Below are 17,323 nucleotides of genomic sequence, written 5' to 3' on the forward strand. Positions count from 1 at the left end.
AGGGTGGGACCTGACCTGCCAGACCGAGGAGGTGGCCGCCCCTTGCGTCGTTGATTGTTGCCCTGTACATTGGCGTTAGCCACAAAAATCCAGACTACCGTCAGCCTTACATTTATTACCTCCTTGATGCGCTGGGTTCTGCTGGTGACCTTTACCATTGTCGTTCTTCTTTCCCTTCCCTGTCTTCTCTTCGTCAGACACGGGGTCCTTGGTACTGTCAGAATCGGTGTACTTGACGAGAGCCGCCATCAGCTGGCCCATGTGATTACAGTCATGCTTGAGCCGCCCCAGCTTCTGTTTCAGAGGTTCAAAACGGCAATTTTTCTCCAACATTAACGCGGAGCTGGCATCCATCTTATCAGATGAATGGATTATCAAATGAATGTCCGCGTGGTTAGTTACGGTGCTGGGCGTTGCTTGACATGGCCACTGAGTCCATATGCCTGCTATAACTTGGGCTCCGGCTTGGGCGAGGGGTTGAATGGATTCTATCTCGACTATAAGAATATGCATCCTGTTGTGACAGAGCCGTCTGAAGAAGTTCTCTAACCCTCGTGTTTCGATCGCTGTCGGAGAGTCGCCTTCCATCGGGAGAGCCGCCAAACAAGCTGACGCAGCGATAAGATTCTCCAAAGGGTTAGAAAAGTGACCCGGTGGTACTGGTGTGCAATGAGGTGGAGCGGTATTCACACGGGGGGGTTCCATGGCCCGCGGCTGAACCGGCACTCCAGTCCCGGGTGTTATGATCCGGTTTGCCTCTGACGGGTTACTGGGACCAGCTCCAGGTGTGTGAAAGAGGTTCCTAGGATCATAAATTAGAGGCAGACGTGATTGAGCCTTTTGGTGCCTTCTCCTCATGACCTCATTTGATGCGTTTACATCCACCGGAAGCCGGAAAGTCTCTGCTTGAAGCTGCTGAGCACGAGCATCTAGAGCTGCCCGCTCTGCAGCCATCCTTACCTCCTCCGCTGCTAAGTTCTCCTTAGCTTGTGTTACCTCCCCACGCAACTGTGCCATCTCTGCATCGTGCTGAGCCTGATCTGCCGGCTCAACCACGGCGGTTAACAAGGTCGTGATCCTGTCCATGAGATCTATTAGAACCTGAGCCGGCGGGTGCACGGGGTCTCCTGACCCGGTCGCCGTCGACCCGGTGGTTATTGCAGCCGCAGCCGTAGAATTCTGCCCGGGTTGAGTGCTAGCCATGAAGATTCCGGATCGATTCGGCAACTCAAAGGGGTCCGGAATACTGCTACCATCGGAACAGCCCCCAATCCCGCCATCTTGTAGTTGATACAAAGAATCTGTCTCGCATGTGGACGACTCATCGTCGGAGTGAATAGCAGTCTCACTGCCATCCACCGATCCTTCAGAAAGTTCCCCTCCATGGATGCAACCCTCGAAGGCACGCCTCACGGCGGGTTGAGCCCGGGCGGGTCTCGCTCACTGAGCCGTCTCGATGAGGTTGGTGCAGATGTCCGGCTCAGGTCCTGGCTCGTCGATCCGGCCGATGAAGACGTGGATTCCGCCGAAGGGGACCCGATACCCATACTCGATTGAGCCGGCCTCGGGGCCCCAGCCTGCGTCGTCGATGTAGAGCTTGCCGCGACAACTCTTGGTCATCCGGCCCACAGCATATCCCTTGAGCCCTTCGAAGCTGCCCTTCAAGAACTCAAATCCACCGTGCGCTGGCCCCATGGTGGGCGCCAACTGTCGTGGAATTGTCACGGCAGATGTCCTAGTGAAAGGACGTAGTCGTGGAGTCATCGCAACTAGGAAGCTTAAAGGGGTTAATCGGGACAAAGGACACAAGCACTACAAGAAATATGTCAACTTGTGACCCTCACTATTGGCCGCTGAAAGGTCATAGTTTTTCATTTGCGACCTTTTTGTGACCAAAAACAGAAGGTCAAAAGCTGGCGGTCGTAAACTGGAATTAGCAACCTTTAACAGAAGGTCGTTGAACCCATGACCTTTTGTTTTGGTCACTGGCTGTTTGCTCGGGCCACGTCGGATCCGACGTGGCAATCTGACGTGGCAAAATTGCGACCAATTGAAAAGGTCAAAAATTAGAATCGGCCTGGTCCAATTTGGTGTTTATATGGGCTGAGCCCATTAATTCAGCCCATTTGTTGTTTTTTTTTTCTTTCAATTTGGGTAAGCTACACGGGCCAGGCCCTATAATTCGGCCTTTTTTATTTTTGGGTTGTGGCCCTTCTTTTTCCTTTTTCGAATGGGTCCCAATTGTCAGATTCTGATAAGCGGGTCCCAAATGTTCGTTTCTGGTTTGTGGGTCCTTATTGTCATGGTCATGTTCCTCAGATTTCAATATGCCAATAATTAAACAACCAATATTTAAATCAAAATAGACAGAAAACAGGTGTAATACTTCAAATAACAAGAAGCAACAATCTGTTACATCAACACATACAAATGCGATCACAATATAACAAGCTCTACAGGTGTACAATATGTCACATGAGCCGATGAGCATCAAGCTCTACAGTATAACAAGCTCTATATGTCACAGTTCGTGCTTCAATTTGTTCCAATACGGATCAGCATCAAGGGCTTCATTACTCCTTGAACTAGCTCCGATGAGCTTGAACTATGCTTCTTCCGACTTCTTCATCTTGATGCTCGTGACGAAACATGAAACGCCAGCATCTGCACATTATAGAACAAAATGGTTAGGTACAAAATGAAAGCAAATCTAACAGCATATATCTAACAGTAGATACAAAATAATGAAGGCCAATCCGTGTGCATATATACTAGCGTGCATATATACCAGCAGAACACATAAACCCATCCATCAAAAATCTTGTTTCTGAACATTGGCATCAAATCAACACAAACACTGAATTAACGTGCACAAAAGGAAAGAGCTAATACAGGGAAGGTATATGGGTATCAAAACAAACAAGAAAGAAACTACAATCTATTTTAAGTAAACTCTTACAAGAAAGATGCCCCAGTAAGTAAGCTGAATGGGTGACAAACTGAATAGTGAAACAAGTTGATAGTTGTACACTATAGTGTTTACGCACAGTGGAACTGAATGAATTTCAGATTATGTTGCATGCAAGAAGAGGAGCAGCAGTGCACTCTAGCTAGTGTCCTTGTCAGCTTGTGCAAAAAAAGCAGCATTCATCAGGATTAATTCATGGAGTAAAGAAGAAATACAGAGACAACATCATCATCTGATGATGCGCTAACCAATCAACGACTTCGTTTGTCCAGATCACAGGCAGTGTGACTGAAGAAGAGACTACCTGGACATCCTCAACGGCGGCACAGAGGTCGGGCGAGTCCTTGACAGCCTTGATGTGGTCAATGACGTTCAGCACGCAGGCTCCACGCCCTTCTCAAGCTCCTCCAGCTCGCCCTCCTGCATACAGAGAAACTTCAGATGAGCTAGACCGACACTCTTGTCAGTCGCCACCTACATAAAATAGTCAAGACTAGAGTCTAACTCAAATCAGGTATGCATTCTTCAGACGTTAAATGGAACCTTTATATATATGGCTATAAGGTATGATGCAAACCAACCAAAGTTTTCATCTCCATTCTGAACAAATTAGACTGCAATGGAGTTGCTTAATACTTATAGCATGATTGGTTTTCTGTTCTGAAACTGTAGACATGCTGTGCTTGGCTCATGCTTCAGATATGATCGGTCTACAGAGATTCAGACTGCGCCACAAAGGCACAGTAACAGCTGATGGATATACAAGTAATAAGACAATACTCCCTCAGTGTCAAAGAAACCTGTCCTAGAAATTGCATCAAGCAATTCGTAAGAAAACAAGAACGTGAGCAGCATTACATTGCACAAGACAACGGTTATTTGAAGATAAGAAATCATCATACTTTAAACTACGAATCACAGGAGTGTAACTCCTGTCATATTGTTGCAGTTTCTCATCATCACTTGAACCACAAATGAAATCAAGCAACACTTTAGATTGGAACTACAAATGGTAAATATCTTTGTTGTGGAGATAGTTCAATTTATAAACTCGTTCAAGCAAAATTATATTTGTTGTGAAGATAGCAGGACTTCCTTCAGTATGTGGATAGCATAGAAAGCCACAAACATATCAGGGTGTTGAGGTACCATCAGAGACTTAAATACTAAGAATCAGAGGAGAAGAGCTCCATCATATTATGGTTTATTCCTCATCACTTGACCCTCAAACATATAAGCATGCATCGACAGCAAGAAAAAAAAAAGGCTATAACAATTTATAGTTTGGCAACTATCAGTATGAAATGCAAACATTATTGCTCAGAATATGAAATATCTTCTCATCAATGACAAATGGCATCTCTGAAGTCTGACATACGTCATAGGTTTCATGATTCATCACAGCATTTTGCAAACCGCGGAAAGGATCTCGTGACCACAGACATCACCATTCACCAATAATTAACAGTGTAAACATGTATCAGTAGAGTTGGATGAGCAGTACAAGTATATTAGTATAGGAACTAGAAGTGATGTGCTGTGCTACAAGACCACTAGCAACAGCAGCATGAGCAGTACAAGTATATTAGTATAGGAACTAGATGCCTAGGAATTGGGAGAAAATCCCAAACTAGGGAATAGCACACAAAAAAGGCAGGCATTGCAAGCATACTCTTCACTCGAAGCTCCAGGAAATAGCACAAAAAATGAGTTGCCTAATAAAGCAACCAATTTCATGTTTGTTCTAATAAAAAATAGCAACCTCCTACTATAATAATAGCAAAAGAAACACATAAGAAGTCATGCTGATTGCCCCTACTATAATAATAGCAAAAGTCATCGAATGGTGAGCAAACAAGACTAGAATTAACACTTGAGCGACAGAGTATCAGAAACTAATTCACGTTATAATCCAATCCTCAAAGTTGTCGCACAGAAACTCATTGTTTCTTTGTTCCACCTACACATGTCCAGCCGCCTTTCCATGACCGCCGGGGTTCACCGCCCTCCTCGACATCCTCAGCTCCTTGGTCGCCACCCTAACCGATCAGACCGGTCCACTCGCCCAGGCCTTTCCCATCTCCTCGATCACCCTGCGTCGACGAGCCGCGTCAGATCAAATAGCCCACACTCCAAAAAATTGTAGAGAAACAAACCACACTCGGACCATCGCTGTTGAACCCCTTTTTCAATAAATAAGTCTTTTGTTAAAATGCTTTTTTGTTTTAAATCAGCAACAACGCATTTTTTTATTCTAAAGGAAAGCTTAGCTTTACAAAGCAATTTATGTGGGCAAATCATCCTCTTATACAGAGGGCTAACAGAAATGATAATATTGGCAGTCAAAGACCGTTTAACTGAACCTCTACCAGCGGACTGTACAAAATCCTCACAACTAGCTTGGATGATGTTCCAAAGTTGCCTGGGATAATGCTGAGTAAAAGGTTATCTCGATTACCAAAGGGAACCTGGTTGTTTCAGACATGCTAATTTACACGGTACCATTCTAATCCATTAGGGAGTGACAGTGTATCGAATCTGCAATGTAGTACAAGCTAGGCATTACAAACGGCTGGTTGCATTGGATGGATTCATCTCCTCCATTGTTGGATGCATTTGCGCAAGAGAAGGGGATGGAAATTCAGAGACAGTACCCATCAGGCAGCTAGTGGGCTGTTGTACTCCATATAGAGAAGGGGATGAACGCACCTTTGCCTGTGGGTCGGGTCCGCTCCTGCGGTATGCCGAGGTCGCCGGGTGCTCGGAGCCGTGCGGCACCGGGGTTACGCGAGGTCGGCGACCGTCCAACGCACCACCCGAGCGGCCTTGCTGGAGCTCCCTCGTGGGATGGTTCAGCAGCGCCATTCGATGAAGAGCTGCCGCTGCAGGATCTTCGCCGTGGCGACCATCGCGGGAGGCGGGGAGTGACTGGAGTTGCGTCGGCCGGGGTTGGTTGGTAGTACGACTGCGAGGCGCGAGGTGGAGAAGAGGTAGGGAGCGCTATCCTCACGTCGAGCACGCGGCGAGCACGCACGCTTCGGGGCGTCGTAATGCCGGAGGGGAGGGAGGGAGGAGCGATCTGGATCGAGGACAGCGAGGGGAGGGGCGGGTGGCGGCGAGGGCGGATCTGGAAGGGGAGAGGAGGAGAACAGAGAGAGGGAAAGAAAGGAGGCGGGGGGTGGATGTAAAATTACCACAGGGCAGAGCTAGGGTTTCGGGAATGGTGTGGAAGGGCTGATGACTGCCGTTGGATCCACGATCATCCGACGGTGTTCGATGCATGATCCGTGTGATGCGTCCACGGACCAATCAGAATACAGTATGATGTTATGACCATCTAAATTGGTCAAAAAATTCATTTTCTGTTTTTCAAGTGCCTAAATTGAGGTTTTTTTTAAATGATCTACCATATATTTGTTGCAAAATGGGACCAGATCATTTTTATAATATATTAGGCCATATTTAATGTTCAATTGACAAAATGGTTGGTTGTCAAAAGTTTTTATACACCTCTGGTGAAAAAGACAAAATTCCGTCGTTTCACCAGGAAGCGGGTCAAATTTAAACTACAGCTGTCTCATAGTTTGCTCTTTATTTTTTCCAAAAATCATTTCTAGATACATAAGTATCTATTTAATCAGAGAAACATCAAAAAAAATCCAATATTAAACCACTAGCTAGGAATGGTTAATCCCGTCGTTTTGACCGCATTTTGAAACGGGCATAACTTTTTAGAAAAAATCAAAAATTGGAAAACCTTCGCATTGTGTCATTATATGTAACCAAGTTTCCAGGAAAAATAATAAACTTGTAATATAATAATTATTTCAAAAAAGTATTCTCAGAAATGAGCTATCATGTGTGAAGATCCATGTCATTCAAGCCAAATAATTAACCTTATGCCCACATTCATGACATAGTTTGTTCAAATGATCTCATATTGTGCACAAGGGTGCATATTGGAATGGCAAACAATGTTCCTAAGGAATTTTCATTTTTTTTGAACGAAAAATCAATTTTCCATTTTTAGAGTGCCCAAAATAAGTTTTTTGTGAAGGACCTATAATATATTTGCTGCAAAATTGTACCAAATAAATTTTCTAAAATACTAGGACATATTTAATGCACAATTGACCAAATGGTTGGGTGTAAAAAGTTTTGATTCATCTCTGGTGAAAAAGACAAATTTCCGCCGATTCAGTTGGAAACGGGTCAAATTTGAACTGCAACTGCCTTATAGTTTGCTCTTTATTTTTTCCAAAAATCATTTCTAGGTACATAAATACCTATTTAATTAGAGAAATACCAAAAAAATTCCAAGATTCAACCACTAGCTAGGAACGGTTATTCCCGCCGTTTTGACCGCATTTTGAAACGGGCATAAAAAATCAAAAAAAAAACAAAAAATTGGGAAACCTTCGCATTATGTCATTATATGTGGCCAAGTACACAGGAAAAATAACAAACTTGTAATACGGCAATTATTTTTAAAAAGTGTTCTCAGAAACGAGCTATCACGTGTGGAGATCAAGGCTTTCAAGCCAAATGATCAATCTTATGGCCACATTCATGGCATAGTTTGTTCAAATGATCTCATATTGTGCACAAGGGTGCATATTGGAATGGCAAACAATGTTGCCTAAGGAAGTTTTCATTTTCTTTGGATGAAAAAACCATTTTCCATTTTTCGAGTGCCAAAAAGGAGGTTTTTTGTGAAGGACCTCCCAAATAATTGTTGCAAAATTGGACCAAATCAATTTTCTAAAATACTAGGACATATTTAATGTACAATTGACAAAATGGTTGCGTGTAAAATGTTTTGATCCACCTCTTGTGAAAAAGACAAATTTTCACCGATTCAGTTGGAAACGGGTCAAATTTGAACTACAGTTGCCTTATAGTTTGCTCTTTATTTTTTCCAAAAATCATTTCTAGGTACATAAGTACCTATTTAATCAGAGAAACACCAAAAAAAATTTAAGATTCAACCACTAGCTAGGAATGGTCATTCCCGCCATTTTGACCGCATTTTGAAACGGGCATAAAAAATTCAAAAAAGAATCAAAAAATTGGGAAACCTTCGCATTGCGTCATTATATGTGGCCAAGTTTCCAGGAAAAATAACAAACTTTTAATACGACAATTATTTTTAAAAAGTGTTCTCAGAAACGAGCTATCACGTGTGGGGATCAATGGCTTTCAAGCCAAATGATCAATCTTATGGCCACAATCATGGCATAGTTTGTTCAAATGATCTCATATTGTGCACAAAGGTGCATATTGGAATGGCAAACAATGTTGCCTAAGGAAGTTTTCATTTTCTTTGGACGAAAAAACCATTTTCCATTTTTCGAGTGCCCCAAAGGAGTTTTTTTGTGAAGGACCTCCCAAATAATTGTTGCAAAATTGGACCGAATTAATTTTATAAAATACTAGGACATATTTAATGCACAATTGACAAACTAGTTGGGTGTAAAATGTTTTGATCCACCTCTCGTGAAAAAGATAAATTTTCGACGATTCGGTTGGAAACGGGTCAAATTTGAACTGCAATTGCCTTATAGTTTGCTCTTTATTTTTTCCAAAAATCATTTCTAGGTACATAAGTACCTATTTAATCAGAGAAACACCAAAAAAATTCCAATATTCAACCACTAGCAAGGAACGGTCATTCCCGTCGTTTTGACCGCATTTTGAAACTGGCATAAAAAAATTCAAAAATATCAAAGAATTTGGAAACCTTCGCATTGTGTCATTATATGTGGCCAAGTTCCCAGGAAAAATAACAAACTTGCAATACGACAATTATTTTAAAAAAGTGTTCTCAGAAACGAGCTATCACGTGTTGGGATCAATGGCTTTCAAGCCAAATGATCAATCTTATGGCCACATCCATGGCATAGTTTGTTCAAATGATCTCATATTGTGCACAAGGGTGCATATTGGAATGGCAAACAATGTTGCCTAAGGAAGTTTTCATTTTCTTTGGTCGAAAAAACCATTTTCCATTTTTCGAGTGCCCAAAAGGTGTTTTTTTGTGAAGGACCTCCCAAATAATTGTTGCAAAATTGGACCAAATTAATTTTATAAAATACTAGGACATATTTAATGCACAATTGACAAAATGGTTGGGTGTAAAAAGTTTTGATCCACCTCTCGTGAAAAAGACAAATTTCCACCGATTCAGTTGAAAGCGGGTCAAATTTAAACTGCAGTTGCCTCATAGTTTGCTATTTATTTTTTCCAAAAATCATTTATATGTACATACGTATCTATTTAACCATAGAAACACCAAAAAAATTTCAAGAATCAACCACTAGCTAGGAACGGTCATTCTCGCCGTTTTGACCGCATTTTGAAACGGGCATAAAAAATTCAAAAAAAATTAAAAAAAAAATGGGAAACCTTCGCATTGTGTCATTATATGTGGCCAAGTTCTCAGGAAAAATAACAAACTTGTCATACAACAATTATTTTTAAAAAGTGTTCTCAGAAATGAGCTATCATCTCTAAAGATTCATGGCTTTCAAGCCAAATGATCAATCTTATGGCCACATTCATGGCATAGTTTGTTCAAATGATCTCATATTGTGCACAAGGGTGCATATTGGAATGGCAAACAATGTTGCCTAAGGGAGTTTCCATTTTCTTTGGACGAAAAATCAATTTTCCATTTTTCGAGTGCCCAAAATGAGTTTTTTTTGTTAAGGACCTACCATATATTTGTTGCAAAATTGGACCAAATAAATTTTATAAAATACTAGGCCATGTTTAATGCTCAATTGACAAAATGGTTGGGTGCCAAACGTTTTTATCCACCTTTGGTGAAAAAGACAAATTTCTGCTGATTCAGTAGGAAGCGGGAGAAATTTGAACTGCAGCTGCCTCATAGTTTGCTCTTTATTTTTCAAAAAATCATTTATAGGTAGAAAAGTATCTATTTAATCAGAAATACATGGTTTGGTGGCGATACGTTGAGGTTTGGATGGTGGCCCAGGGCCCCAACTCCAAAGCGCGTAGACTCGCATGCCCGCCGCGTGGTCACCGCGTGACCGTGGTGTTGCCACGCGTTCCGGGCGGCCTAGGCATGCCTAGTGGGTTGGGCACTCCCCTGATAGGTGTCAGGAAGAAGAAGGCAATATAAGAATCTCACGAGGAGACTGAACCGAGCTCAAACATGAATTAGCACCCAAGTGTTTGATTAGTGGTACAGGAAATGCACATGGCCAATGGGCCTGAGTTTTGCCCGAGGATGATCATCTACTAAGGACACTATCTTGGAAAATTTGCAGCTCCAATGGAGGATCCTAGGTGTCACTTGCTTCACAACGTACCACACTGGACAAAAATGTGAATGTTGAAGCCACAATCACATGTATTGTTAGATGGGGCTCAAATTTTGTGGAGAGCTATGATTTGGGAATATAGAAGATGTGGCAAAAATTCAGCTCAATAGGATATGCCTAGACAGTACTTCCTTCACAATAGTTCGAGCTGAACAAAAACTTTGGAAATTTGCCGAGGAAGATTTAGCAGTCAAATGGAGTTGAATATTGTCATGAGGCAATGATTTGAATAGTAAAGAATGCCCAATTTTTTTGGGAATTTTGGGAATGACAGAAATATAGGTTGCTTCACAGCCTAGGGCAAAAATTGACACATGGACATGACACATAGGCAAAACTGATGAGGTGGCGCCTTGTCATGGCAATAAGTACCAATGCATCCACGTTCACAACCTCATGACCATTTATATTGGTCGTAATCAGGTATAAATAAGGTCATTGGAGCCTCTTGTCTGCTTTGTGACCATTTGGTGTAAGCAATTTCAGGGTTTGAGCCCTTCCAAGTGAAATGGCCGTGAATTTACGACCAATTCAGCTGGGGTCACTAAGAGAAGGTCATAAGTTGACATATTTCTTGTAGTGAAGAGGTTTATACTGGTTCGGCTCCTTGTGGTGAAGGTAAAGCCTAGTCCAGTGGTTGTGGTATTGCTAGGTTTCGATGACCAAGGAGTGAAATACGCTAGCTTGGCTCTCAATCTGTTGTTTTCTGCCCTAAGCCGCCGCCGGGTCGTCCCCTTATATATACGGGTGGATGCCTGGTGGCCTACAGAGTCCCGGCCGGCTCATACAATGTGTCCGGCTCGGTGACTTCTCTTACATGCCTTTCTTTACAAGTCTTACTTATACATGGCGGTTTACAATTATGGGCCTTAAGCCGCCTCTGGCTTGGGCCTACTACAAGTCTTATAATAAACTATCGCCTTGTATATTCGCTGAGCTTCTTTTAATAACCCGCCATGAAGGTTGACCCGGCCCCTCCTGGGCGGGTCATACCTAGTAGTCATATTCCCAACAGTAGTAATGGTAGAACTCAAGCTGCTGGACTTTATCGAATTGACGGGATGTCAGCCAGGCAGCCACCGTGCAGGGTATGTCCAGCAGGTAGCATGCCGGGATGCAGATGCGTTGAACGGAGCCCTCGTGGGAGGAGATGATGGCTCCGGGGAGTTCAGAATCATCATCGACATATAGCTGACGACAATCAAGATTAAAAGGCGCAGTGCACCACAGAGTGTGCCACCAAGATGCGAGTACTTATGTGCGACAGCCATCCTTGTGTTGGAAATATGCCCTAGAGGCAATAATAAATTGATTATTATTATATTTCCTTGTTCATGATAATCGTTTATTATCCATGCTATAATTGTATTGATAGGAAACTCAGATACATGTGTGGATACATAGACAACACCATGTCCCTAGTGAGCCTCTAGTTGACTAGCTCGTTGATCAATAGATGGTTATGGTTTCCTAACCATGGACATTGGATGTCGTTGATAACGGGATCACATCATTAGGAGAATGATGTGATGGACAAGACCCAATCCTAAGCCTAGCACAAAGATCGTGTAGTTCGTATGCTAAAGCTTTTCTAATGTCAAGTATCATTTCCTTAGACCATGAGATTGTGCAACTCCCGGATACCGTAGGAGTGCTTTGGGTGTACCAAACATCACAACGTAACTGGGTGATTATAAAGGTGCACTACAGGTATCTCCGAAAGTGTCTATTGGGTTGGCACGAATCGAGACTGGGATTTGTCACTCCGTGTAAGCGGAGAGGTATCTCTGGGCCCACTCGGTAGGACATCATCATATGCGCAATGTGACCAAGGAGTTGATCACGAGATGATGTGTTACGGAACGAGTAAAGAGACTTGCCGGTAACGAGATTGAACAAGGTATAGGGATACCGACGATCGAATCTCGGGCAAGTACAATACCGCTAGACAAATGGAATTGTATACGGGATTGATTAAGTCCTTGACATCGTGGTTCATCCGATGAGATCATCGTGGAACATGTGGGAGCCAACATGGGTATCCAGATCCCGCTGTTGGTTATTGACCGGAGAACGTCTCGGTCATGTCTGCATGTCTCCCGAACCCGTAGGGTCTACACACTTAAGGTTCGATGACGCTAGGGTTATAAAGGAAGCTTGTTTGTGGTTACCAAATGTTGTTCGGAGTCCCGGATGAGATCCCGGACGTCACGAGGAGTTCCGGAATGGTCCGGAGGTAAAGATTTATATATAGGAAGTCCTATTTCGGCCATCGGGGCAAGTTTCGGGGTCATCGGTATTGTACCGGGACCACCGGAAGGGTCCCGGGGGCCCACCGGGTGGGGCCACCTATCCCGGAGGGTCCCATGGGCTGAAGTGAGAAGGGATCCAGCCCAAAGTGGGCTGGGGCACCACTTCCCCTAGGGCCCATGCGCCTAGGGTGAAAGGGGAACCCTAAGGAAGAGTCCCAAGGAGGGAAGGCACCTCCTAGGTGCCCTGGGGGGGAGGGAAACCTCCCCTGGCCGCCGGCCCCTAGGAGATTGGATCTCCTAGGGCTGGCGCACCCCCCCCTTGGGCTCCCTATATATAGTGAGGGTAGGAGGGCCTCTTGAGACACACCTATGCCTTTGGTGCAGCCCTCCCTCTCTCCCAAGTTCTTCTCCTCTCCCGTGGTGCTTGGCGAAGCCCTGCAGGATTGCCACGCTCCTCCACCACCACCATGCCGTTGTGCTGCTGCTGGATGGAGTCTTCCTCAACCTCTCCCTCTCTCCTTGCTGGATCAAGGCGTGGGAGACGTCACCGGGCTGTACGTGTGTTGAACGCGGAGGTGCCGTCCGTTCGGCACTAGGATCATCGGTGATCTGAATCACGACGAGTACGACTCCATCAACCCCGTTCACTTGAACGCTTCCGCTTAGCGATCTACAAGGGTATGTAGATGCACTCTCCTTCCCCTCGTTGCTGGTCTCTCCATAGATAGATCTTGGTGACACGTAGGAATTTTTTTTGAATTTCTGCTACGTTCCCCAACAGTGGTATCAGAGCTAGGTCTATGCGTAGTTACTATGCACGAGTAGAACACAAAGTAGTTGTGGGCGTTGATTTTGTTCAATATGCTTACCGTTACTAGTCCTATCTTGATTCGACGGCATCGTGGGATGAAGCGGCCCGGACCAATCTTACACGTACTCTTACGTGAGACCGGTTCCACCGACAAACATGCACTAGTTGCATAAGGTGGCTGGCGGGTGTCTGTCTCTCCCACTTTAGTCGGATCGGATTCGATGAAAAGGGTCTTTATGAAGGGTAAATAGCAATTGGCATATCACGTTGTGGTATTTGCGTAGATAAGAACCGTTCTTGCTAGAAACCCATAGCAGCCACGTAAAACATGCAAACAACAATTAGAGGACGTCTAACTTGTTTTTGCAGGGTATGCCATGTGATGTGATATGGCAAAAGGATGTGATGAATGATATATGTGATGTATGAGATTGATCATGTTCTTGTCAAGGGAATCACGACTTGCATGTCGATGACGAGACAACTTCAAGAAGACACGATGATGGATATCATGATGATGGAGATCATGGTGTCATACCGGTGACAAGATGATCATGGAGCCCCAAGATGGAGATCAAAGGAGCTATATGATATTGGCCATATCATGTCACTATTATTTGATTGCATATGATGTTTATCATATTTATACATCTTATTTGCTTAGAACGACGGTAGTAAATAAGATGATCCCTTACAACAATTTCAAGAAGTGTTCTCCCCTAAATGTGCACCGTTGCTACAGTTCGTCGTTTCTAAGCACCACGTGTTAATCGGGTGTGATGGATCCTTACGTTCACATACAACGGGTGTAAGACAGTTTTACACATGCAAAAACACTTAGGGTTAACTTGACGAGCCTAGCATGTACAGACATGGCCTCGGAACACAGAAGACCGAAAGGTCGAGCATGAGTCGTATAGAAGATACGATCAACATAAAGATGTTCACCGACGTTGACTAGTCCGTCTCACGCACAGATCGGACACGGCCTAGTTGACTCGGATCATGTAATCACTTAGATGACTAGAGGGATGTCTATCTAAGTGGGAGTTCATAAGATGAACTTAATTATCTTGAACATAGTCAAAAGGATTTTGCAAATTATGTCGTAGCTCGCGCTTTAGTTCTACTGTTTAGTTATGTTCCTAGAGAAAAATTAGTTGGAAGTTGATAGTAGCAATTATGCGGACTAGGTCCGTAAACTGAGGATTGTCCTCATTGCTTCTTAGAAGGCTTATGTCCTTAATGCACCGCTCAGTGTGCTGAACCTCGAACGTTGTCTGTGGATGTTGCGAACATCTGACATACACGTTTTGATAACTACATGATAGTTCAGTTAAACGGTATAGAGTTGAGGCACCAAAGACGTTTTGGAAACGTCACAAAACATATGAGATGTTTTGAGGGCTGAAATTGGGATTTCAAGCTCGTGCCCACGTCAAGAGGTATAAGACCTCCAACGATTTTCTTAGCCTGCAAACTAAGGGAGAAAAGCTCAATTGTTGAGCTTGTGCTCAGATTGTCTGAGTACAACAATCGCTTGAATCAAGTGGGAGTTGATCTTCCAGATGAGATAGTGATGTTTCTCCGAAGTCATTACCACCAAGCTGCTAGAGCTTCGTGATGAACTATAATATATCAGGGACATATATGATGATCCTTGAGATATTCGCGATGTTTGACACCACAAAAGTAGAAATCAAGAAGGAGCATCAATCGTTGATGGTTGGTGAAACCACTAGTTTCAAGAAGGGCAAGGGAACAAAGGGATACTTCATGAAACGGCAATTCAGCTGCTGCTCTAGTGAAGAAACCCAAGGTTGAACCCAAACCCGAGACTGAGTGCTTCTGTAATAAGGGGAACAGCCACTGGAGCAGAATTACCCTAGATACTTGGTAGATGAGAAGGCTGGCAAGGTCGATAGAAGTATATTGGATATACATTGTGTTGATGTGTACTTTACTAGTACTCCTAGTAGCACCAGGGTATTAGATACCGGTTCGGTTGCTAAGTGTTAGTAACTCGAAATAAAAGCTACGAAATAAACGGAGACTAGCTAAAGGTGAGCTGACGATATGTGTTGGAAGTGTTTCCAATGTTGATATGATCAAGCAACGCACGCTCCCTCTACCATCGAGATTGGTGTTAAACCTAAATAATTGTTATTTGGTGTTTGCGTTAAGCATAGACATGATTGGATTATGCCTATCGCAATACGATCATTCATTTAAGAAGAATAATGGTTACTCTGTTTATTTGAATAATACCTTCAAATGGTCTTACACCTGAAATGAATGGTTTATTGAATCTCGATCGTAGTGATACACATGTTCATGCCAAAAGATAGTAATGATAGTACCACCTACTTGTGGTACTGCCACTTAAGTCATATTGGTATAAAACGCATGAAGAAGCTCCATGTTGATGGATCTTTGGGCTCACTCGTTTTGAAAAGTTTGAGACATGCGAACCATGTCTGTTGGTATATATGCATGAAGAAACTCCATGCAAATGGACCGTTTTGTACTCACTTGATTTTGAATCACTTGAGACATGCAAATCATACCACATGGGCAAGATGACTGAAAGCCTCGTTTTTCAGTAAAATGGAACTAGAAAGCAGCTTGTTGGAAGTAATACATTTTTGATGTGTGCAGTCCAATGAGTGCTGAGGCATGTAGTGGATATCGTTATGTTCTTACTTCACAGATGATTTGAGTAGATGTTGAGTATATTTACTTGATGAATCACGAGTCTGAATTATTGAAAGGTTCAAGTAATTTCAGGGTGAAGTTGAAAGATCGTCGTGACAAGAGGATAAAATATCTATGATATGATCATAGAGATGAATATCTGAATTACGAGTTTGGCACAGAATTAAGACATTGTGGAAATTGTTTCACAACTGATACAGCCTGGAACACCATAGTGTGATGGTGTGTCCGAACATCATAACTGCACCCTATTGGATATGATGCATACCATGATGTCTCTTATCAAATTACCACAATAGTTTATGGGTTAGGCAATAGAGACAACCACATTCACTTTAAATAGGGCACCACGTAATTCCGATGAGATGACACCGTATGAACTATGGTTTAGAGAAACCTAAGCTGTCATTTCTTAAAAGTTTGGGACTGCGACGCTTATGTGAAAAAGTTTCAGGCTGATAAGCTCGAACCTAAAGCGGATAAATGCATCTTCATAGGACACCCGAAACAGTTGGGTATACCTCCTGTCTCAGATCCTAAAGCAATAAGGGATTGTTTCTAGAATCGGGTCCTTTCTCGAGGAAAAGTTTCTCTCGAAAGAATTGAGTGGGAGGATGGTGGAGACTTGATGAGGTTATTGAACCGTCACTTCAACTAGTGTATAGCAGGGCACAAAGAGTTGTTCCTGTGGCACCTACACCAATTAAAGTGGAAGCTTATGATATTGATCATGAGACTTCGGATCAAGTCACTCCCAAACCTCGTGGGATGACAAGGATGCGTACTACTTCAGAGTGGTACGTAATCCTGTCTTGGAAGTCATGTTGCTAGACAACAATGAACCTACGAGCTATGGAGAAGCGATGGTGGGCCTGGATTCCGATAAATGGATTGAGGCCATATAATCCGAGAGAGGATCCATGCATGACTTTGGAAGAACTACTTGATGGTCGTAAGGCTGTTGAGTGTAGATGGATTTTAAAAGGAAGACGGACAATGATGGTAAATGTCACCATTAAGAAAGCTCGACTTGTCGTTAAGATGTTTTCCGACAAGTTCAAGGAGTTGACTACGGTGAGATTTTCTCACTCGTAGCGATGCTAAGAGTCTGTTGGAATTATATTAGCGATTACTGCATTATTTATGAAATCTTGCAGATAGGATGTCAAAACATTGTTTCCTCGACGATTTTTTGAGGAAAGGTTGTATGTGATACAACCGGAAGGTTTTG

The 17,323-nt window shown here is 43.2% G+C and overlaps 1 long non-coding RNA gene, 2 other non-coding genes and 2 pseudogenes across 3 annotated transcripts; 1 reads left to right on the top strand and 4 right to left on the bottom strand.

Moving 5' to 3' along the window:
- The window catches only part of LOC147964796 (protein FAR1-RELATED SEQUENCE 5-like), a 292,822-nt pseudogene that overhangs the window by 94,633 nt on the left and 180,866 nt on the right, over positions 1-17,323 (top strand).
- On the bottom strand, positions 2,366-6,115 carry LOC125512269 (uncharacterized). The gene is made up of 4 exons (XR_007285282.2): positions 5,678-6,115; positions 4,933-5,061; positions 3,273-3,388; positions 2,366-2,664 (listed from the first exon to the last, which is right to left on the bottom strand). It is a non-coding gene; the product is annotated as an uncharacterized LOC125512269 (long non-coding RNA).
- Positions 3,860-3,938, bottom strand: LOC125517734 (small nucleolar RNA Z199; annotated as a pseudogene).
- Positions 4,113-4,193, bottom strand: LOC125517733 (small nucleolar RNA Z199). The gene has a single exon (XR_007287775.1). It is a non-coding gene; the product is annotated as a small nucleolar RNA Z199 (small nucleolar RNA).
- On the bottom strand, positions 4,282-4,378 carry LOC125517746 (small nucleolar RNA R64/Z200 family). Its single transcript, XR_007287781.1, has one exon. It is a non-coding gene; the product is annotated as a small nucleolar RNA R64/Z200 family (small nucleolar RNA).

Source organism: Triticum urartu, chromosome 6A (genome assembly GCF_056163025.1).
Source record: "Triticum urartu cultivar PI428250 chromosome 6A, HENAU_Tu73, whole genome shotgun sequence".
NCBI lineage: Eukaryota > Viridiplantae > Streptophyta > Magnoliopsida > Poales > Poaceae > Triticum > Triticum urartu.